This window comes from Nicotiana sylvestris, unplaced genomic scaffold, assembly GCF_000393655.2.
Source record: "Nicotiana sylvestris unplaced genomic scaffold, ASM39365v2 Un00001, whole genome shotgun sequence".
In the NCBI taxonomy this organism is placed as follows: domain Eukaryota; kingdom Viridiplantae; phylum Streptophyta; class Magnoliopsida; order Solanales; family Solanaceae; genus Nicotiana; species Nicotiana sylvestris.
The window spans coordinates 890,406-911,579 of record NW_027184337.1 but is presented as its reverse complement, the minus strand read 5'-3'; the positions used below and the strand labels follow the sequence as shown (position 1 = coordinate 911,579).

At 42.2% G+C, this 21,174-nt stretch overlaps 1 pseudogene; it reads left to right on the top strand.

Moving 5' to 3' along the window:
• The window catches only part of LOC138884605 (uncharacterized), a 53,036-nt pseudogene extending 33,017 nt beyond the window's left edge, over positions 1-20,019 (top strand).
• Positions 20,020-21,174: the final 1,155 nt, after the last annotated feature.

Genomic DNA, 21,174 nt, shown 5'->3' with positions numbered 1-21,174 from the left:
TTTACAGAAGATGAATTATTAAATTTAACTGCATTGCTTAAATAAACTATGTAAAACGAGTACAAGTTAATAGTAAATAGAGGCAGTACCATAATTATGTAGAGAAGATTGCCATAAGTAGAACATCAATGTTAATAATACCGAGTTAAGAAATAAAGCATCTCATAAGTAACATTCCAACTGACAAGAATTCAACCATTATTTTTTAAAAGGAGAGAGGAAATAATAACACCCGTGAATGATAAAAAATAGACTCAGCTGGATTCCTTTAATGTTTGGAAGATATACACTAAAACATGAGATGTTTGGCCTGATGAATGAAAATTCCATGTGTTTTGCCGATTAATGTAATAACGTGGTGTGTCAAGTTGGGTCTCTAGCAATTTCATCTTTTGTTTTTCCTAGAGTATTCGTCTACCCGAATTCCATATTACCCGATTATTATTTTTACACTATAACTAGATTCACTTTTTCGACAGTAAAGTATAGGTAGTACTTTGTAAATGTTTTTTGAACTATATAATTTTGTTTCTTTTTTGCCAATACAATATCGTTACTTTCCAGCATGTACTTGTAATTTTTCATTTGCGTATCTCTTTTAATGCCTTAGCATAAAATCAAATATAGTATAGAGCATCCATTTTCGGAGGTCGGAATGTGGCTCAATTTTGATGGCAACTCCGAGTTAATAGGTTTCGATCTTACGTAAGGACCTTACTTTCTGAGTACGGACTTCGGACGTGTCCGACCCATTTTTAGGCTGGTCAAAGCCATTCATATTCGGGCACTGCCTAATAGGCTTGGTACCTCGAGGATTTGATTACCCGGGTCGTTCAAATTTTTAACGGTCAGGGTAGCCCGTGGGCTTTAGGATCCAAGATCAAAACACAGTCATAAAGTGTAAGGAAAGTAGAAACTTCTTTTATTGCTTAATATGGAAGATACATGACCAGAGGTGCATAAACCATGTGCCAAGGCTAGAGTGAACTATGTGAGCATGGTTCGCATGACCGTTTGACCCAATGAATCCTAACCAACAACCCTTAGCCTTTGACACATAAAGGTTTCTTTGCCCTTGCTTAATATCTTAGTCAATACTGGTTTAAAGCCGGTCTTCAACAGTAAGATAACACGTTTTACTATCGCCTCGTTAAAAATCTATCCAAAAAATACTTCGGGACAAAACTGGTTCAAGGAAAAAAAAGTGCAACAAGCGCTTTTAGACCTAATAGCCACATCTACACATGGTCGAGTACCTACATACGTTAGTCCATAATGTAACAAGATTAAAAAGGAATTAATTTCACACATTAGCTGTTGTACTACTTTGAATGTGCCACATTCTAGTTGTTTACTAGTTGCACACGTTTCCCGCATCGAATTTATATGCGCTCGATATGGTCCATCCCAATTTTAGCCCAGTTTCACTTCATTTATGTTTATGGTGAGTAGTGTTACCTTTTTCAATACAAAGTCCCTGACTTGAAAATATCAGAGGTTGGCTTTTCGGTTGTAGTACCTTCCTACTCGCTGCTTCTGGACGGCCTCCCATCTTTCGTCCAATAGGTCTAGGCTAGTGACCATGGCTTCGCCATTTGACCCTTTGGTAGCATACTACAACCTGAAGCTCGATTCCTCTACCTCGATTAGTATTAAGTCTACAGCTCCATAGACTAAAGAAGACAGGGTGGGCCAGGTACTCAATTTCAAAGACGTTCTGTATGCCCACAGGACTTCGGGCAAAATGTCCTTCCATTTTCCTTTCGAACTGGTCAACCTCTCTTTCTGGTTTTGGAGTAGAGTTTGTTCATTGATTTTGTCTGTACGTTACCACTAAAATGATAAGGCGCTGATAGTATCTTCTTGAACTTGTGATCTTCGAAAACTTACTCCCCTTGCTGCCGACAAATTGTTTACCATTGTTGCAACAGATCTCAGTTTCGTTTTCCCAGACCTTCTCAAACGTTTGAGCCTAGACACATTTGGAAAAATAATCGGTCATGAATAGTATGAATTGAACCTTACTAGATGCCCACAGAAGGGGACCAACGATATCCATTCTCCACTTCATAAATGGTCACAAAGACAAGACCGAATGGGGCATCTCTCCCGGTTGATGGATCATCAGGGCGTGTCTTTGGCACTCCTCACATTTTTGTCTGAATTCTTTCCTGACCTTCTCAATTTCATTCAAGTAGTAGTCGACTCTTATTAGCTTTCAAACTAAGGATTTTGCCCTCGAATGGTTCATACAATTGCCCTCGTGAACTTCTCTCATGCAATATTCGGTCTCTCTCGGCCCTAAGAATCTGGCGAGTGGACTGAAAAATGATCTCCTAAATAATGCCCCTTTGACTAAGCAAACTTTGGTAGCCTTGGTGTGCAGGGATCTTAATTCCATGGGATCTGAATGAAATTTTCCTAGCTTCAGGTAGTCTATGTGTTTGTTTTTCCAATTCCTAGTCAAAGTTGTCGAGTTTACTTCAACGTGACCTTCTTCTACCATTGAGTTCATCAGTTGTACAAATGTCCCTAAGCTAAATTCATCGGAGATGACAGACGACCCTAAGTTAGCCAGTGCACCGGCCTCATTATTTTCATCTCGGGGTACATGATGCAGAGTCCATACCTTGAATTGGTGTGGGGTCACCAACAATTTGTCTAAGTACATGTAGATCTGTTCTTCTTGTAATTTTAACGTGCCGTTGACTTGGTTTGCGACGAGGAGGGAGTCGCATATGGCTTAGGTCACTTCGGTCCCAAGACTCTTAGCTAGTTCTAGACCTACAATAATGGCCACATATTCAGCTTCATTGTAATTCAATTTTACAGTTTTAATAAACTACCTGATCACAGTTTCACAGGTGTTTTAAAACAATGCCAAGCCCGGACCCTTTTGCATTGGAGGCACCATCCGAGAATAGTGTCCAGATTCCCGAATTAGCCCCGAGGCAAGTAGTAATTCCTTTTCGACTTTGGGTAATATGGCCCTCGTAAAGTCGATAACAAAGTCTTCCACAATCCGAGATTTTATGGCAGTTCGGGGTCGGTACTCGATATCGTATCCTCTAATCTCTATGACCCATTTGGCCAACCGGCCCAAGGGTTCAGGCATATGCATTATATTTCTCAGGGGGTAAGAGGTTACGACACAAATGGGGTGGGATTGAAAGTATTGCTTTAGCTTCTTGGATGCACTTAGCAAAGCGAGTTCTAACTTTTCTAGGTGAGGACACCTCGATTGGGCATCACCTAGAGTTGTACTGATATAGTAAAGAGGAAGCTACGTACCATTTTCCAGCACTAAGACATCACTTACTGCCACCTCGAAAACCGTCCAGTAGAGGTATAACTATTTGTCTACCTTCAGAGTGTGCAGTAGAGGGGGCTCAACAAGTATCGTTTGAGTTCTTCCAAAGCATGATGGCATTCTAAAGACCAGGAAAAGTTATTTTTCTTCTTCCATAGTGAGAAGAACTGATGTATCTTGTTCGAAGACCACGAGATACACCAGCCCAATGTAGCTATTCACACTGTGAATCATTGAACTACCTCGATTTGTCCACTACAGTGATGTACTCTATGTCGTTTATTTCATCGGGTTGGAACTATCCCTCGATTTGACACCATGACACAAGGAATTTGCTCGAACTGACCCTGAATGTATTATTCTTGGGGTTTAGCTTCATGTTGCATTTCTTTAGTATGTCAAAGGTTTCCTGTAATAGTCACAAATCGTCCTCTAGTCACAGGGACTAACAAATATATCATCAATATAAACTTCCATTGATTTCCCTATTTGTTCTTTGAGCATTCGATTTGCTAGGCATTGGTAAGTGGCACTGGCATTCTTTAATCTAAACGACATTATGTTATGGCACTAGGTGCCGAATTTGGTTATGAAATAAGTCTTTTATTGGCTGCTTGGGTCCATCCATATTTGGTTTTACTCAGAGTAGGCATCCAGAATATTGAGTATCTTGTGACCGACTGTCGTATCGATCATTCGATCGATGTTAGGAAAAGGGAAAGAATCCTTAGGGCATGCTTTGTTTAGGTCTTTATAATCCCCACAAATAATTAGTTTGTTTCCTTTTTAGGTACTACAACTTCATTCACTAACAAATACAAGCACTTTACTTGCCAGATAGATCCAATTTTTAGAAGTTTGGATACCTTATCCTTGATGAATGCATGTTTGACACCAGACTGCGGTCTCCTTTTTTGCTTAATTGGGTGGAACTTCGGGTCCAAACTCAACTTGTGAGTGGTTACCTCCGATGGATACCAGTCAAATCAAGATGAGATCAAACGAAACAATCAGCGTTAGCTTTAGGAAAATGAATAAGTTTTTTCATGAGCTTATGGTTAATCCAATGCCTAGGTATACATTTTGATTTGGCAGATGCTCAATTAATATGACTTGTTGAAAATCTTCAACTATTTATTTGGTGGCGTCGGTGTCATCATGGGCTATGAATGATATTGGGACGCCATAATCATCCTCCTTTTTTGCTCCTCGTTCTTCCTGTTTCTCCGGTTCAATCGAGGCTAGACTAGTAGTTACTATTTAATCTCTTCCATTTTGGTCGGCTCCATGCTCCTTGATGTCGAAACTCTTAGACACCGGGATTACCTAATCAACAACAAACATCTCCATTGGGGCCGACTGTTCTCTAGTAACTATTTCGACTCCCCCCCCCCCCATGTGGGAAACTTCAATGCCTTGTGTAGGGTCTAGGGTACCACCCTCATGTTATGGACCCATGTCCATCTAAATAGAGCATTGTACCTCACTAGGCCTAGGGATACCACCCTCATTGTACCACCCTCCTTCGATTACATAGAACTTCATTTCTTGGATTGTTTTGGTGGTGTTTACTGGCAAGGTTATCTATCATTTTGTAGGCTCACACGCATGTTAAATTTGTTTAATACAAGTACTGCTTGTACAATTTTGTCTTGTAACCTTAATTTCTCTATGTAGCTTGATCTGATGATGTTGGCTGCACTACCTGGATCAATCAGCACAGACTACGGATCAGTACTCTAGGAGATCCCCTTGCATGTTTACTTTGGGACAAAGTATTGGTATTCTGGGAGATCCCCCTACATATTTACTATTTGGAATACGAGATGATATCTAGGGAGATCCTCCACACATTTACGTTTCGAACTATGGGACGCTATACTGGAGGATCCCCTGTTATTATCTCTGTGTATTGAGTTATTGCTTTCTGTGATTTCATCTTTATTAACTATTAGAATTTAAATATATTGTCTCATTTCACACTATTTACTTGTATATATATAAAACCAATAGGCACCTAACCTGATCTCATCACTACTCGACCGAGGTTCGGCTTGGCACTTACTAGGTACCGCTGTAGTGTACTCATGCCCTTTCCTGCACATAATTTTCATGTGCAGATCTAGGTTCTTCTGCTCAGCCATACTATCAATGAGGCAAGGCAATATCAGAGACTTCAAGGTATATCTGTCGCGTTTGCAGACCAAGAAGTCCCTCTCTATTCTTCCTTTTAGCTATATACCTTCTGTATTTACATTTGTTTAGCCTTCTAGAGTTAGAACACTATGTATTTTTCTCTAGTTTGTGATTCATGAGATTTCGGGTTTTGAGAGTGTTGTTATTGGTAGAGAGTGTTATTATTGTGTATGTTGAGCTACATTTAAAACACTTTATCTATAATTACTTGTTAGATGGTTAGTTGTACTTTTAAATTCCTTTTTCCGCAAATTGATAGGCTTACCTAGTCATAGAGACTAGGTGTCGTCACGATAGTTCACGGAGGGAGAACTCAGCTCGTGACAAGTTGGTATTAAAGCTCTAGGTTCATAGGAATCATGAATCACAAGCCATTTTATTAGAGTCTCGCGGATTGGTACGGAGACGTCTGTACTTATCTTTGAGAGGCTATGTAACTGTTAAGAAACAAAATGCCACTTCATTTGATTTCCTTGTCGTGTGATATTTTTGGTATCAAAATTCTAAACCTCTATCTTCTATTCTCTCACAGATAGTGTGAACACGTGCTACTAGAGATGACCAGGCACCCGCGCCCCCTGCTAGAGCTACTAGAGGTCAGGGCCAGGGTAGAGGCCGAGGACACGCAGGTGGTACATCCTTAGCACCCCGCGCGAGGTACCACACATGAGCCACCGTCAACTCCAGCCAAAGCACATGCACCTGATAAGCCTACTGCTACTACTCTAGCTCTCCAGGAGACCCTTGCGGTTCATGAGCATGTACAATATTCTAGCTTAAGTAGGGTTTATTTCCCTTGTTGTATCCATATCCCAAGCAGATGGAGGCGCATAGACTCTCACCGCTCGCACTCCAAAGCAGCAAGTTCAGGTTGATCAGATCCTAGAGGTTATACCGGTACCACTTGTAGCCCCAGTATAGCCCAAGGATAGGGCATGAGCTTTAGAGGATGAGCAGCGAAGGGTGGAGAGGTTTAAGAAGTACAAAATTCATACATTTAGTGGTCTAGCATCAGATGATGCTCTGGGATTTCTTGAGGAGTGCTACCTTATCCTCCGCACTATGGCTATATATGGATCGAGTGGGGTTTCTTTCAATGCCTTCTAGCTTCGAGGAGCAGCCTATCAGTGGTGGCTTACTTTTGAGTTGGACAGCCCGGCTGAGGCAGTTTCCCTTACATAGACCCAGTTTTTAGATATGTTCTTGAGGGAGTTTGTTCATCAGAGCCTTAGAGACGCATGACGCACAGAGTTTGAGCATTTGCGCCAAGGTACCATGACTGTTTTGGAGTATGATGTCTGTTTCCCCGACTTGGCTACACATGCACCGGCATTGGTTTCTATACTTTGGGAGAGAGTTCACCGGTCTACTGAGGGACTCATTCGCAGCTTCAGGTCTAACATAGCCTGAGAGTTGGAGTTAGATGTTACCTATTAGATGGTGGTGAGCATTGCTATGAGAGTATATGGCATGCTTGCTCGGGATAGAGAGGAGAGAGAGGCAAAAAAGTCTCGAGAGTCGAGCCATTATTCTAGTGCCCGTGCTCTAGCTGCAGTTCATCATGGTAGGGGTTATATGAGTCACCCCATTCACTTAGCTCTTCCAGTAGCTAGTAGTATTACAGCACCTCCTAGACCTTAGGAGCCTTATTATACACCTCTAGTATCTAGTGTGCCTCCTGCACAGGGTGCTTTTAGTGGTCAGTACAGCAAACTTGGCCCTAGCCAGTCACAACTGCCACGCCCTCCCAGAGCTTGTTTTGAGTGTGGCAACACACCATATGGTGAGGTATTTCCCTAGACTTAGGAGGGGTGCACCTCCACAGCTTTTTTAGCCACAACGTGCTCCACCAGGTCCTCAGGCAGCTGCCACCCCACCTACTCAGCCAGCCTGAGGTGAAGGTCGGGATGGTAGGGGTCGTCCTAAAGGGGGAGGTCAGGCCAGATACTATGCCTTTCCTACCCGTACTAAGGTTGTTGCCTCTGATTCTATCATCACATGTATTGTTCTGGTCTGTCATAGAGATGCATCAGTTCTATTCGATCGTGGCTCCGATTATTCTTATGTGTCTTGTTATTTTTCCCCCCAATTGGGCATATCTCGAGATTCCTTAAGTTCCCATGTTTATGTTTCTACTCCTACGGGAGATTCCCTTGTTATTGATCACATTTATCGGTTGTGTTTGATTGCTCTTAGTGGTTTTAAGACCCGAGACAATTTATTACTACTCAACATGGTATACTTTGATGTTATCTTAGGCATGGACTGGTTGTCGCCCCATTATTCTATTCTTGATTTTCACGCCAAAATCGTGACACTGGCTATAACAGGTGTACCACGAGTAGAGAGGAGGGGTACTTTAGATCACACTACCAATAGAGTTATTTCGTTTCTTAAGTATCAACAAATGGTTGAGAAGGGGTGTGACGCGTATCTAGCCTATGTGAGAGATGTCAGTATTGATACCCCAACAGTTGATTCAGTCCTAGTAGTGAGAGATTTTCCTGGTGTGTTTTCAGCTGATCTTTTAGGTATGCCACCAGATAGAGATATTAATTTCGGCATCGATTTGTTGTCGGGCACTCAACCTATTTCTATTCCTCCTTATCATATGGCTCCTCCTAAGTTGAAAGAGTTGAAAGATCGATTACAAGTATTGCTTGACAAGGGTTTTATTCGGCCCATTGCATCGCCTTAGAGTGCTTTTGTTTTGTTTGTGAAGAAAAAGGATGGTTCTATGCGTGCGTATATGCATCAATCATTGCCAGTTGAACAAAGTTAAAGTGAAGAACTGGTATCCTTTGCCTCGTATTAATGATCTATTTGACCAATTACAGGGTGCTCGAGTGTTTTCTAAGATTGACTTGCATTCCGGTTATCATCAGTTGAAGATTCGGGAGCTAGATATCCCGAAGACTGCTTTCAGACTCGGTATGGTCATTACAAGTTCTTTGTTCTATCATTTGGGCTGATAAATGCCCTAGCAACATTTATGCATTTGATGCACAGTATATTCCGACAATATCTTGACTCATTCATCATTGTCTTTATTTATGACATTCTGGTATACTCCCAGAGTCGGGAAGATCATGATCAGCACCTGAGGATAGTGCTTCATACTTTGAGAGAAAAGAAATTATATGCAAAGTTCTCGAAATGTGAGTTCTAGTTGGATTCTGTGGCATTCTTGGGTCACGTGGTATCGACTGAAGAGATCAAGAGGGATATGAAGAAAGTGGAAGCAGTGCAGAGTTGGCCCAGACCATCCTTAGCTACAGAGATCCGTAGTTTTCTTGGCTTGGCGGGTTACTACCGTCGATTTGTTGAGGGATTTTCATCTATTGCAGTACCTATGACCAGGATGACCCAAAAGGGTGCTCCGTTCAGGTGGACAGAAGAGTGTGAGGACTTTCAGAAGCTCAAGACAGCTTTGACTACATCCCTAGTATTGATATTGACTACAGGTTTGGGGTCTTATACTGTCTATTGTGGTGCCTCAAGGATTGACCTTGGGGCTGTATTGATGTAGGACGGTAGGGTGATTGCATATGCATCCCGACAATTGAAAGTGCATGATAAGAATTATCCTGTCCATGATCTCGATTTAGTTGCTATTGTTCATGCCTTGAAGATCTAGCATAATTATTGGTACGGTGTTCCTTGTGAGATCTACATTGATCACTAGAGTTTGCAGCATCTGTTCAAGCAGAAGGACCTTAATTTTCATCAGAGGAGGTAGTTAGAGCTGCTTAAGGATTATGAAATTAATATATTGTACCATCCAGCAAAGGCCAATGTGGTGGCAGATGCTTTGAGTCGCTGGGAAGAGAGTTTGGGGAGTTTGGCTTATCTACCAGCAGCAGAGAGGCCCATGGTGATGGATGTTCAGGACCCTTGCCAGCCAGTTTGTGAGGTTGGATATTTCGGAGCCCAGTCGGGTCCTAGCTTATGTGGTTTATCGGTCTTCCTTGTTTGATCGTATTAGAGAGTGTCAGTATGATGACCTACATTTTCCTGTCCTCAAGGACAAGGTTTTGCATGGTGATGCCAGAGATGTGACCATTGGTGATCATGGGGTATTGAGGATGTAGGGTCGGATATGTGTACCTAATGTTGATGTGATTCAGTAGTTGATTCTAGAAGAGGCCCACGGTTCGCGGTATTCCATCTATCCGGGTGCTATGAAGATGTACCAGGATTTGAGGCAACACTATTGGTGGAGGAAGATGAAGAAAGATATAGTTGGGTTTGTAGCTTGGTGCCTCAATTGTCAGCAGATGAAATGTGAGCACCAAAGATCGGGTGGCTTGCTTTAGCAGATAGAGATTCCAGAGTGGAAGTGGGAGATGATCACCATAGACTTTGTAGTTGGACTCCGACAGATTTTGTGGTAGTTCGATGCCATTTGGGTGATTGTGGATCGGCTGACCAAGTTCGCGCACTTTATTCCTGTGTGTACTACCTACTATTCAGAGCGGTTGGTTGGGATTTATATCCGAGAGATTGTTCGTCTACATGATATTTCAGTTTCCATCATTTTAGATAGGGGTACTCAGTTCACATCACGGTTCTGGAGGCTCGTACATCATGAGTTGGGTACTCGGGTGGAATTGAGCACAATATTTCACCCTCAGACTGACAGACAGTCTGAGCGCACTATTCTTATTCTAGAGGATATGCTCTGTGCGTGTGTGATGGAGTTTGGAGGTTCCTGGCATCAGTTCTTGCCACTGGCGGAGTTTGCCTAAAACAATAATTATTAGTCCAGCATTCAGATGGCACCGTATGAGGCTTTGTATGGTAGGCAATGTAGATCCCCGGTGGGTTGGTTTAAGCTGGGCGAGGCTAGATTATTAGGCATAGACTTGGTTCCGGATTCTTTGAAGAAGGTTAAGGTCATTCGGGATAGACTCCGCAAAGCCTAGTCCAGACAGAAGAGTTTTGCGGACCGGCAGGTTTGCGATGTTTCATTTATGGTTGGATAGCGGGTTTTTCTTCAGGTCTCGCCTATGAATGGCGTTATGAGATTTGTGAAAAAGGTAAAATTGTGTCCAAGCTATATTGGTCCTTTTGAGGTATTGCGACGTGTTGGGGAGGTTTCTTATGAGCTTCCCTTACCTCCTAGCTTGGCAGGAGTTCATCCGGTATTTTATGTTTCGATGCTTCAGAGATATCATGGTGATCTGTCGCACGTGTTGGAGTTCAACAATACCAAAATCAAGGAAAACAAAATGAATGGAGGCCTTACCCGCAAGGGCAAGGCAACCAACAGTGGAAAAATGACCAAGGCGGCTCAAATCAAGGAAATTGGAACAATAACAACTTCTCATATCAGAGTTCAAAGCCTTATGTTCCTCCAAAGGGTCAATATTCAAATCAAGGTTCCTCAAATGATTCTAAGTTGAAAATCATGCTTGAACGGGTATTGCAAAATCAAGAGACGTCCAACACTTCTATGAGGAATATGATCGAGCTTGTTGGTTGTCACACCGCATCAATTCAAAAATTGGATATTCAAATGAGAGACCTCTCTAGGGAACAAAATCCGAAGTAAAAAGGGACACTTCCAAGTGATGCAATTGCGAACCCAAAGAGAAGTGGGAGTGGTCCAACTTCTCATATCATGGTGTGAGCACGTGATTTTTGTTTCGCACGACAATCGCTCCAAAAGGAAATAAAAAATAATAATTGGCCCTGCTGTACAAATTTTGGATTTCTGTGCGGCACCTTGTTGATTTATTTGTGACTTCGGCCCATTTTTATTTATTTACTTTATTAAAACAAAATTCAAAAAATATATGTGTCCTACATAATTCGAACCGTAATCCGGTCGTTAAATAGAAAATCATGAATAGGCATCTTCGTCCGTGATTTTATTTTTGTTTAACTTTACCTGTTTTGAAATATTTTAGTGTGCAAATAATTGTATTGAGTGTGTATTTAATTTTAATTTGATTTTTGGTTTAGTTTTGTTTTAAAATAAAAAGGAAATAAATAAAAAATAAAAAAAATATAAAGAAAGGACCCCTTCCCTTCCGGACTTGGGCCAATTTTAACAAAATTGGCCCAAACAAACAGCCCAAAACCCAGGCCTGCCCGGTCCAACACCACCTGATACCCAGGACATCCAAACGACGACGTTTTAGCCCAGTGTGATCTGGGCCGTTGATCTCAGATTGATCAACGGCCAAGATCAATCCCCCGTAACCCACCAACAAACCCGACCCGTCTCACCCGGACCGACCCCAAAACCTTTATCCTTGAAACGACGTCGTCCCTGTTTAGCCAAAGGATCCTGGCCCTTCATCTCATCTCATCCAACGGCCAGGATCCATTTGCTCACTAACTATATAAACTCCTAACACTACCCTGCCCCCTATCCAAACCCCAGCCTTCATCGTCTTCACCATAATCCCCAAACCCTAGAGCCGCCCCTGTACCCCTCACCATGAAAACCGGCGGCACGGACGCCGGTGACCTCGCCCCTAACACCATAGAACCCCCATGCCATCCTGAACCCAAATCTACCAACCACACACTTCGAATCCTATCCCACCTTCTCGAATCTTCATTTGAAGATTCGAGTCGGAACCTAATCTACACCGATCTGCCTTAAACTCATACCAGACACCCCCAGACCCCCTCGTGACCAAACCATACTTGGTTTGGTCCGAATATAACCAGGGAAGCACGAATATTAGATCTGAGTTTTGAAACCACAAGGTCCCTCGTCACTGGTTCAAACCGGTTCAAACCGAAGAGGTTAAGGTCTGATGGACTTTAATCAAAGTGTTTCTCATTTGAGAAACACTTCGATTAAAGTCCATTCAGCCTTAAGAAATGTTTGTCCAAATCCGAGTTCAAACTGTTAACTTTTCAAGGTTTAAGGTAAGTCTGCTTTCTTTCCTTTATTTGTTTTAGTCCGTGTGATTGTTTAAAAGTCTGTTCATATTTGTTTTGATTTTATCAACTTTTGTTTGTCCACTTTACTTAAACCTCTGTGTTTGTCTAAATCCCCCCTCCTATTCTGATAAGGCATGTGTATTGGTTGTGTTTCGAGTTTGGACTGACTAGTTAACTCCTCGAGTGCATTTTTGCTTAGTCAGTATAATTCAAACCATGCATCGATACTGTTTAAATGTTTGATTTTTGGCTACGATTGTGTATGTTAATGCTAATATAATCGAGTCGACATGTGTCGTCAATTAGTTTCAACCGTCCGAACAATAACAAATCAACTTGCTTCTGTTGAACATTTGCCTGAATCAATTAAGAACCAAGTCCTGTTACTTATAGTCGTGAATATGATTTCAGAAACCTAAGGCTTGGTCTGTAACTGAAATCTGAGTTGGTGGCATGTGCACTTGTGCACAGCATGTGCATTGTGCACAGCCTGTTTTCCTGCATAAAAGGGTTTTCAATTTCAAATGGTTTGACAGCATATGCTGTCAGATATATTCTACTGTCCATACTTGCTTTTAGTTAATAAAATGGAAAAGTTGAATCTGCCAGGGAATGTGAATGGGGTTTAATACCTAATTAACTAAAGTGGAACTGAAAAAGGTTAAAGGCACATGGGAGGGTACTGGGATACTCGAAAAAACAGGCTGTTAAAAGAGATGGTGTTGAGGCTTATAAAAGGAGGAGGACCTGGGAGATAAAAGATAGACAGAATTGAGGGGGAGAGATAGAATTGGGAGATACAGAATTGTGAGGATAGGAAAGAAAGAGAAAGAGTTGGCAGGAATAGAAAGAGAGCAAGAAAGAGATAAAAACAAATTAAGAAATCAAAAACTTGGTCTTGTTTGTCTGAAGTTCATTTATTGTCAATACGTTAGGCAGTGTTCTTTCTTCTAAATTTCAATCGAGATTATTGTTAGTGTTCTGTTGCATTTGGTATATTCCAAAATTGGACTGTCTGGAGTATCACACCTTGTGCTGTTTCATCGGGTTGTTTCTCCTTCAACTCTAGTTCCATCTCGCAACAGAATCCTTTCTGTTGTGCTGTTCTGATTGCTGCTGCTATCTTGCTCACTATTGCTGCTGCATTTTTGTCCTGCTGCTACTGTTAATTCTGCTTTTTGCTGCTGCTGATTCCCCCATCTTCTTCTTCTTCTCCTTTGCACTTTCAGCATTTTCAGGTACACATTTCAAGTCCCATATTGATGTAATTGAAACAGTTTGAAAGCATGAAATGAAAAAGGTTGAAGAAGTTCAAGCATTTGCTGTAATATTCATAGTACATTAACAGGCCTGTGAAAATTGATTAGTTTATAATTCAGCAGTTCGAAAGCATGTACTGATATTCGACTAAGTTTATCCTGTTTTGTTTTAGCTCGGTAGTTTGTTTGTTGATATGGGCATGTATGTTTCGACCTTATACGATACTGTTCCTGTTTCATTCAGTTATTTTTTAGTCAAGATTAGTCCACGTAAGTTTAGTTAAGTTCAACTCGAGAAGTGTTCGGATTAAGTGTTGTATTTCATTAACTAGCACATGATTCTTTGTCAAATTAAAACATTTTACTTTGCCAGTTATCCTTTAATCTAGCCCAAATAAGTTCAGTTAAGTTCAACAAGAAATCTTTTCGTATGTGATGTTCGGATTAAGTATTGCATTTCATCAATCTCATATGTAATCTTTTGTTCGACCAAAGTATTTTCGTAAGGCATGATGCTTTCTTACTTTATAAGTAATTAATCAGAAATTGATAGGAGTCCGATTTAGGCCAAGACATATACTTCAATTAGCATATATTTTTCGTTCTCCTATCTCTGGAAACAAAATAATAGAAATGTAGCCACTGTAGGGTACCCTTCTAAAATAATGAGACGAGCCTCGCCAAATAAAAAATGCAAATTGCGGGGCCCTCAGTAATTGATCATGATAAATACTTAGAATTTGGGACGGACTGTTTAGTGAATTTCACTGCCTTCCCCAAAGATAATAACGCGTTTAGATTCATTAGGCGCGACTTTAAGTAAATTATATTCTTAAAAATTGGGTGCACATTGATGTGACCCAAATCCAAGTCTCAACGGAGTCGAAATGTGTTAACAACTACGGGTGCATTGATTGTGACGTGGTTCGAGATGCATTTTCATGACGTTGCAATTCTATAAAAATAAATGATAATAATAAAAGCGGTTTAAACTTAATAAAAGCACGTAAGTCACAACATGTATTTAAATCAGATATTTAGCCATTATAACAATTTAAGCGACCGTGCTAGAACCACAGGATTCGAGGGTGCCTAACACCTTCCCTCGGGTCAACAGAATTCCTTACTTAGAATTTCTGGTTCGCAGACTTCATTTGGAAAAGTCGAAAATTTCCTCGATTTGGGATTCAAGATAAACCGGTGACTTGGGACACCAAAAGCCAAACCTTTCCCAAGTGGCGACTCTGAATTAAATAAATAATCCCATTTCGAATATTGTCACTTAAATTGGAAAAACTCCGCCCGCGCATCTAACCCTTCGGGGCGGGGCGCGCAAAAAGGAGGTGTGACAGCTCTGGCGACTCTGCTGGGGATTTCGAACCCAGAATCTCTGGTTCAGGGTTCAAGAATTCGAGCTTAGAATAATTGTTATATTTGGCTTTATTATCTGATCTTTATTACATGTTTTTTGCATAACGTGCTAAATGTTGTCTTTTACCGCTTTGATATTATCTGAACTGTATATAAACTGTGCCGAAACCCTTCTCTCTTCACCTCCGGGGAGAAGCTCGCTGGTCGAGACTCCCTATTCTGTTAGTGTCAATGCCCGAAATAAGAAAGAGGACGGATAAGTTACGAAGCCGGACGGCCTTTTGGTTCCCGGTAAGTTGCCCCTCCTCGACTCGAGTTGTCCGCTCGGGTACACAGTCTAGAACAAATACCAAGGTTTAAACCTAGTATAACTCGACTTCATGCCGGATCCCTAGTAGGAACGCTTATTTGCATCATGTTGCATTTGACTTAGGGGGCTCAACACAGGGGTTGGGTCCGTCTAGGACAAGCAACCTGAAATGAAAAGACCACCTTGCTGCATCCTATTTGTTTTGCGCATTTATTTTCTTCGGTTCCGCATGCTGATCGGTTTCTAAAAAAAAATAAAAAAAGAAAAAGAAAAATAGCAGCGTAGGGAGATAATTACTTATTTTGGAAAAATAAAACCCATGTCCAAGTAGTGTCGAAACCTCGTCGGAATTTTTCTAAAAAAATATAAAACCAAAAGTTGTCTTTTAGTTTGATTCATTAAAAAAACATATAAAAATTGTTCTTTTCTTTTTAAGGAAAAAAGGGTATTTATTTTTAAAAAAATAAAATAAAAAAAAAATGGAAAACTCATAATTCAAAAAATGTGTTGTTTCTTTTGTAGTACCCTTTTATAAATTCGGACTAATAGTCCAAATATTGCAAAAAAAAAATATATATTTTTTTAGTATTTATCTTTCTCCAAAAATAATACTTATTCTTGATTGCTAGGTTTATTTGATTTTCTCTATTCACGATACGACCGAACTACGCCGGTTTGATTCTCGCACGGAGTGAGATACGTAGGCAACCCTCGGCGGGTCCAACCTCCCGTTTTTGCAAAAAATCTAGATAATTTTAATTTTTGAATCTAATAAAGTTATCACCCTAAATAAATGTGCAGGATGAGCACGATACAAAATGAATCGTTTTCAATAATGACCAAGATCCCTTTTGAGTTGCGATTATGGTGGAACGACTTAGGCAAAGAGGGGCAAGGCAAAGTGAGGAAATATCTGAAAAATCTCCCGGATTTACTAGACATTCAGCCTCGGGGTGATATTATCAGATCATTGGTCACTTACTGGGACTCGGCGCACAATGTATTCCATTTTTCAGACTTCGAACTCACCCCGACGCTGGAGGAAATAGCGGGATACATTGGGGGTGATGAAGCTCCGTTAAGGTTCAAGTACTTGATTGCACCTAGGGCCGTCACGGTACACCGATTTTTGGATTTTCTGAAAATACCCCGAACATTTCACCATCCAGATCTTGCCAAAGGTTTCTGCAGTCTCCATCTCATGTATGCTAGATACGGTCATGAGGGCGGGTTCAATAAGCCGGATTTCAAACTATGTAGTAAAGGCAACCGACAAAAATGGGACGAACACAGGCAGTTGGCTTTCATGACGGCCTTCTTAGGTCTTATAGTGTTCCCAAGGAAGGACGGCCACATCGATCTAAGAATGACTGGGGTTGTCAGTACTTTGCTTACCCAAGATAAAAGTACTCTGGCGCCTATGATTATGGCTGACATTTTCCGGGCTCTCACTGTTTGTCGAGCCAGGGGTGACTTCTTCGAAGGATGTAACCTACTGTTGCAAATGTGGATGACCGATCATTTATGCCATCGCTCCTCACTTTTGGGTTATGGTTCGCCAGAGAAAACTTGTATTGGAGAATTCTACACGAGAATCAAAGGGCTCAATTTACCTGAGGGAGTCACATCATGGACCTCATTTCTCCGAACTCTCACCGCCAGCCAAATCCAATGGACGCTCGGATGGTCACCTATCGAGGAAATCATATACATGCCGGCAACCCGGCCTCACTTTCTGTTGATGGGACTGAAAAGTATCCAACCCTATGCACCGTATCGGGTTTTGAGGCAACTTGGGAGGTACCAAGTGGTACCGAAAGATGAAGATTTGAGTACCCAAGTGATTGAAATCAGTCCGAACGGTCATTTCCCTGAAGAAGAAGTTCGCCAAATCTGGAGTGAATGCCAACATCTGACAGCAAACACTTGTGTGATCGATACGGCAAAAGGGGAAGTCGCCCCAGGATATCACGCTTGGTTTAGAGGTAGCCTGTCTTACGAAAGACCGGCTAAGAGGCCGCATCTCAAAGATTTCGTAGAATCATCCCAAGGGCAATGGAACTGGTTAGCAAAAGAGAAGGGTTATCGAGCAGAGATTGGCGATTTGAAGCTACAAATAGATAGTTTGAAATTCGATAACAGCGTACAAATCGCGGCGGATCGAAGCGAAAAGAATAGGTTGATCCAAGAGAATGAAGAACTTAAGGCCCAAGTCCAAAAATTGAGATTGTCTCTTGATGAGCAACCCAGAAGTCAATCAGACCAGCGGTTGATAAAGGGTTTGAAAAGAGAGATCACGGAATGGCGAGACAGGTTAGAAGAATCCGAAAAGGTCATGACAGGGTTCAAGGCACGGTGGGAAACAAGAGTAGATAAGCATCGCCGATGTTTGAACCAATTGAAACGTGACCACGAGAAGGCTGTTTCCAAAATAAAGAGGGAGATGGCTACACTTGAGTTTAAAGCAGTTAAGCAGGCCAGGGATTTCCAAATGGAGAGTAGATACTGTTACGACTTGTTGGCCCAAATGAAGGAAGAAGTGCGGCAGCTGAGGGATCAGCACATACAGGACTCACAGGTATTCAAGACGTGCAGTGATCAGATAAGGCACCTACTCATAGAGAAGAAGCAAACCAGAGATAGGATCAAGGCCATTGCCCATGCCATCACCAGACGATGTCTACGATGTGAGAACATGTCCAGCGCTACCGTCCTCTCGGCAGTAATGGGTTATGTCAAGCAGACTATGCACGAGCTGGAGCAACTTGAGAGGGATCTCACGCCTAGGACCGCGGCGAGGCCGAACGATGCCCCGCGGAAACCAATTTTTAAAACCATAATGCATTCATAGGTCAAATCTGTATCTTCTGCCTGTTTTTTTTCATCAAGGTGATTTTCAGTCTATTTTGAGTCTAGGTTTATTTTCAAAGTTTGCTCTTTCTTTTGCAAAATGTAGCTTGTAATAGAACGTTTCAACAATAAAGAGGTTGTTTCTTTTACGCCCATTTGTGTTTTTCGAACTACGTAATGATCTGATTCACGTAGGCATCGTGATACGTAGGCAATCCTCATCGGATCCGGTCGCATTTCTTTTACTACAAAAATAAAAAATATATATATATATATAGTAAATAAAATAAAAGGAAAACAAAAGAGAAAAGAAAAGAAAAGAAAAAAGGGAAAAACTAATAAGAGAAAGATGCCGGAATGACGCATGCTCTCGTAGCAAACATATAGTAATCCACTTAACTGTATAGGTGCATCATGCCCAACGTGAGATTAACTATCTGTTATTTGCTACAAATTAACCGTGCGTTTGTCATTGAGCATTTTTCCCAGGGTTTTTGAAAAGACGGTTGGTTTGGTGAAAGTCTGGCCTCGCACTCATACTTCACGAGGTCAAGGAGAGGTGTTCAACTACCTGTTGTTAGGACCAGAAGCAGTACTCACACTTACTTCACCAGGTCAAAAGGAAGTGTGGAAATGTCTTCGGAAATTCCATTGCAAACAGTCCCCGTCTCTGAGGAGAGCTCAATCTCAGCCGTCCTCACACCTGAATCCGCAACTGCGGAGGAAAATAGAATCCTACGGCTCCGCATGTTGGAAATGCTGGATGACTGGAACAATGGGAAAGAGCCGCCAAGTGTCGTCCCCGGATTCCCTGAATTATTCTCCAGGTCAAGTGGGACTTCTAATGTCCCCATAAATTACCCTGCTACCCCATTTGGGTACCCAGCCACCTCCGCCTTCTCTGCAGGATCACCTTCAGAGCCTCATCTCCGAATGTCGGCCACTGATGCAAGCATGAACATCTTTACTGCATCGCCTTGCCCAGCTACGGCCCAACCTGCCACATATAAGCCAAGCTTTGACTCATCATCTTTTACATTCCAAGCCCCATCGTTCTCGATGGAACCAACTAGGTTCGCTACCAATACTAATCCTCTACCGCCTCAGTGCGAGCTTGCACCCGGGCAGGATCAGAACTCCAGATTTGCAGAAGAAAATGAGATTGCCAAAAGGATGAGAAGCCTTGAACAAAGTCTGAAGAATATGCAAGGATTGAGCGGCCAAAAGAGCGTCTCTTACGCCGACCTGTACATGTTTCCTCACGTGCACCTGTCAACGGGTTTCAAAACCCCCAAGTTTGAGAAATACGATGGGCACGGTGACCCCATTGCACACCTTAAGAAATACTGCAACCAATTGCGGGAGCCGGCAGAAAAGAAGAACTGCTAATGGCATACTTTGGGGAAAGTCTAGTAGGGATAGCTTCGGAATGGTATATGGATCAGGAAATGTCCCGATGGCATATATGGGATGATCTCGCCAGAGATTTTGTAAAACAATTCCAGTATAACATCGACATTGCGCCAGACCGAAACTCTCTGTCGAATTTGAAGAAGAAGCCTTCAGAAAGCTTTAGAGAGTATGCTATTAAGTGGCGTGAACAGGCGTCGAGAGTGAAGCCTCCCATGGATGAAGTGGAAATGGTCACTACCTTTCTCCAGGCTCAAGAGTCAGACTATTTCCAAAACATGATGTCGGCTATGGGTAAGCCATTCGCGGAAGCGATCAAGATTGGAGAGATGGTGGAAAATGGGTTGAAAACGGGAAGGATTTTGAGTCAAGCAGCCATAAGGGCAACCTCTCAGGCCGTCCAAAGTGGATCTGGAGGAACGACAAGGGGGAAGAAGAAAGAAGAAGCAACTATGGCAGCCTCTGAAGCAAGGGAGTATCGTCATCCCAGGCCCCATTTTCCGGAAAGAGCCCCACAACACTATTACCCCCACTCAAATTTGGCATATGCTCATCAGCCTTATATGGTCATGAATGCCCAACCTTATAACCATCCACCACAACAAGCCAACCGAGGCCCAGCTCCACCTCCCAGAAATCAGCCTCCTTACCGCAACCACTATAACCCACAACCCCCGCAGAATAATTACCGCCCCCAGGAGCCACCCCGACGGCGGACTTTCACGCCCATCGGTGAACAATACTCTACTTTGTTCCCTAAGCTAGTCCAGTTGGGTTTCTTGCAACCAATTCCCCAAACGAGGCAAAACCCAACATCGCCTTCTTACAAAGCCGGAGTCAGATGCGCCTATCATTCAGGAGCCGAGGGACATGATACAAACGACTGCTGGTCATTGAAAAGAGTGGTCGAAAATTTGATAGAGCAGGGGAAAATAGTGCTAAGGGACGAAGAGATCCCAAATGTGACTAACAATCCATTGCCCGCTCACAATAATGGGCCGCTGATCGGCATGATTTGTGAAGACAAAGAGTTCGACCCTGCTTTGAAAGCCATAATTGCCATTGTCGACACGGGGAAGAGGCCTGAAATAGACCAAAAATCAGAAAAGGGGGAGGAGGCCAAGGTTGCAGAAAGCAAGCCTGAAAAGAAGGTGGAGAAGATAGTGGTACCAGCAAAGGGTGGAGTTCTTTACATACCACGAGGTCAAGCCAAGAAGACGCAGAACTTCGGGATCAAAAAGACAAAACCTATGTACGTGCCAAAAGGGGCCTATGTGGTCCGGGGGACGATTCAACCACCTCGGCTGAATGAGCCAGTGGTTATCGGACGCGTGCCACAAAAGCCAATGACCAACCCGTCCACAGTGCCGTGGAATTATCAAAAGACTTTGGTAATGTACAAAGGTAAAGAGGTCATGGGAGAACTTCCAGAAAATACTTTCATTGGAAGGTATTCAAATACCCAAGAACTGAACAACGCCACACAAAGGCGCTTCCCGCCAAAGAAGCCCGTAAGTGTTGAAGAAGCGGAAGTGTTTTTCCAACAAATGAAGATGCCGGATTAC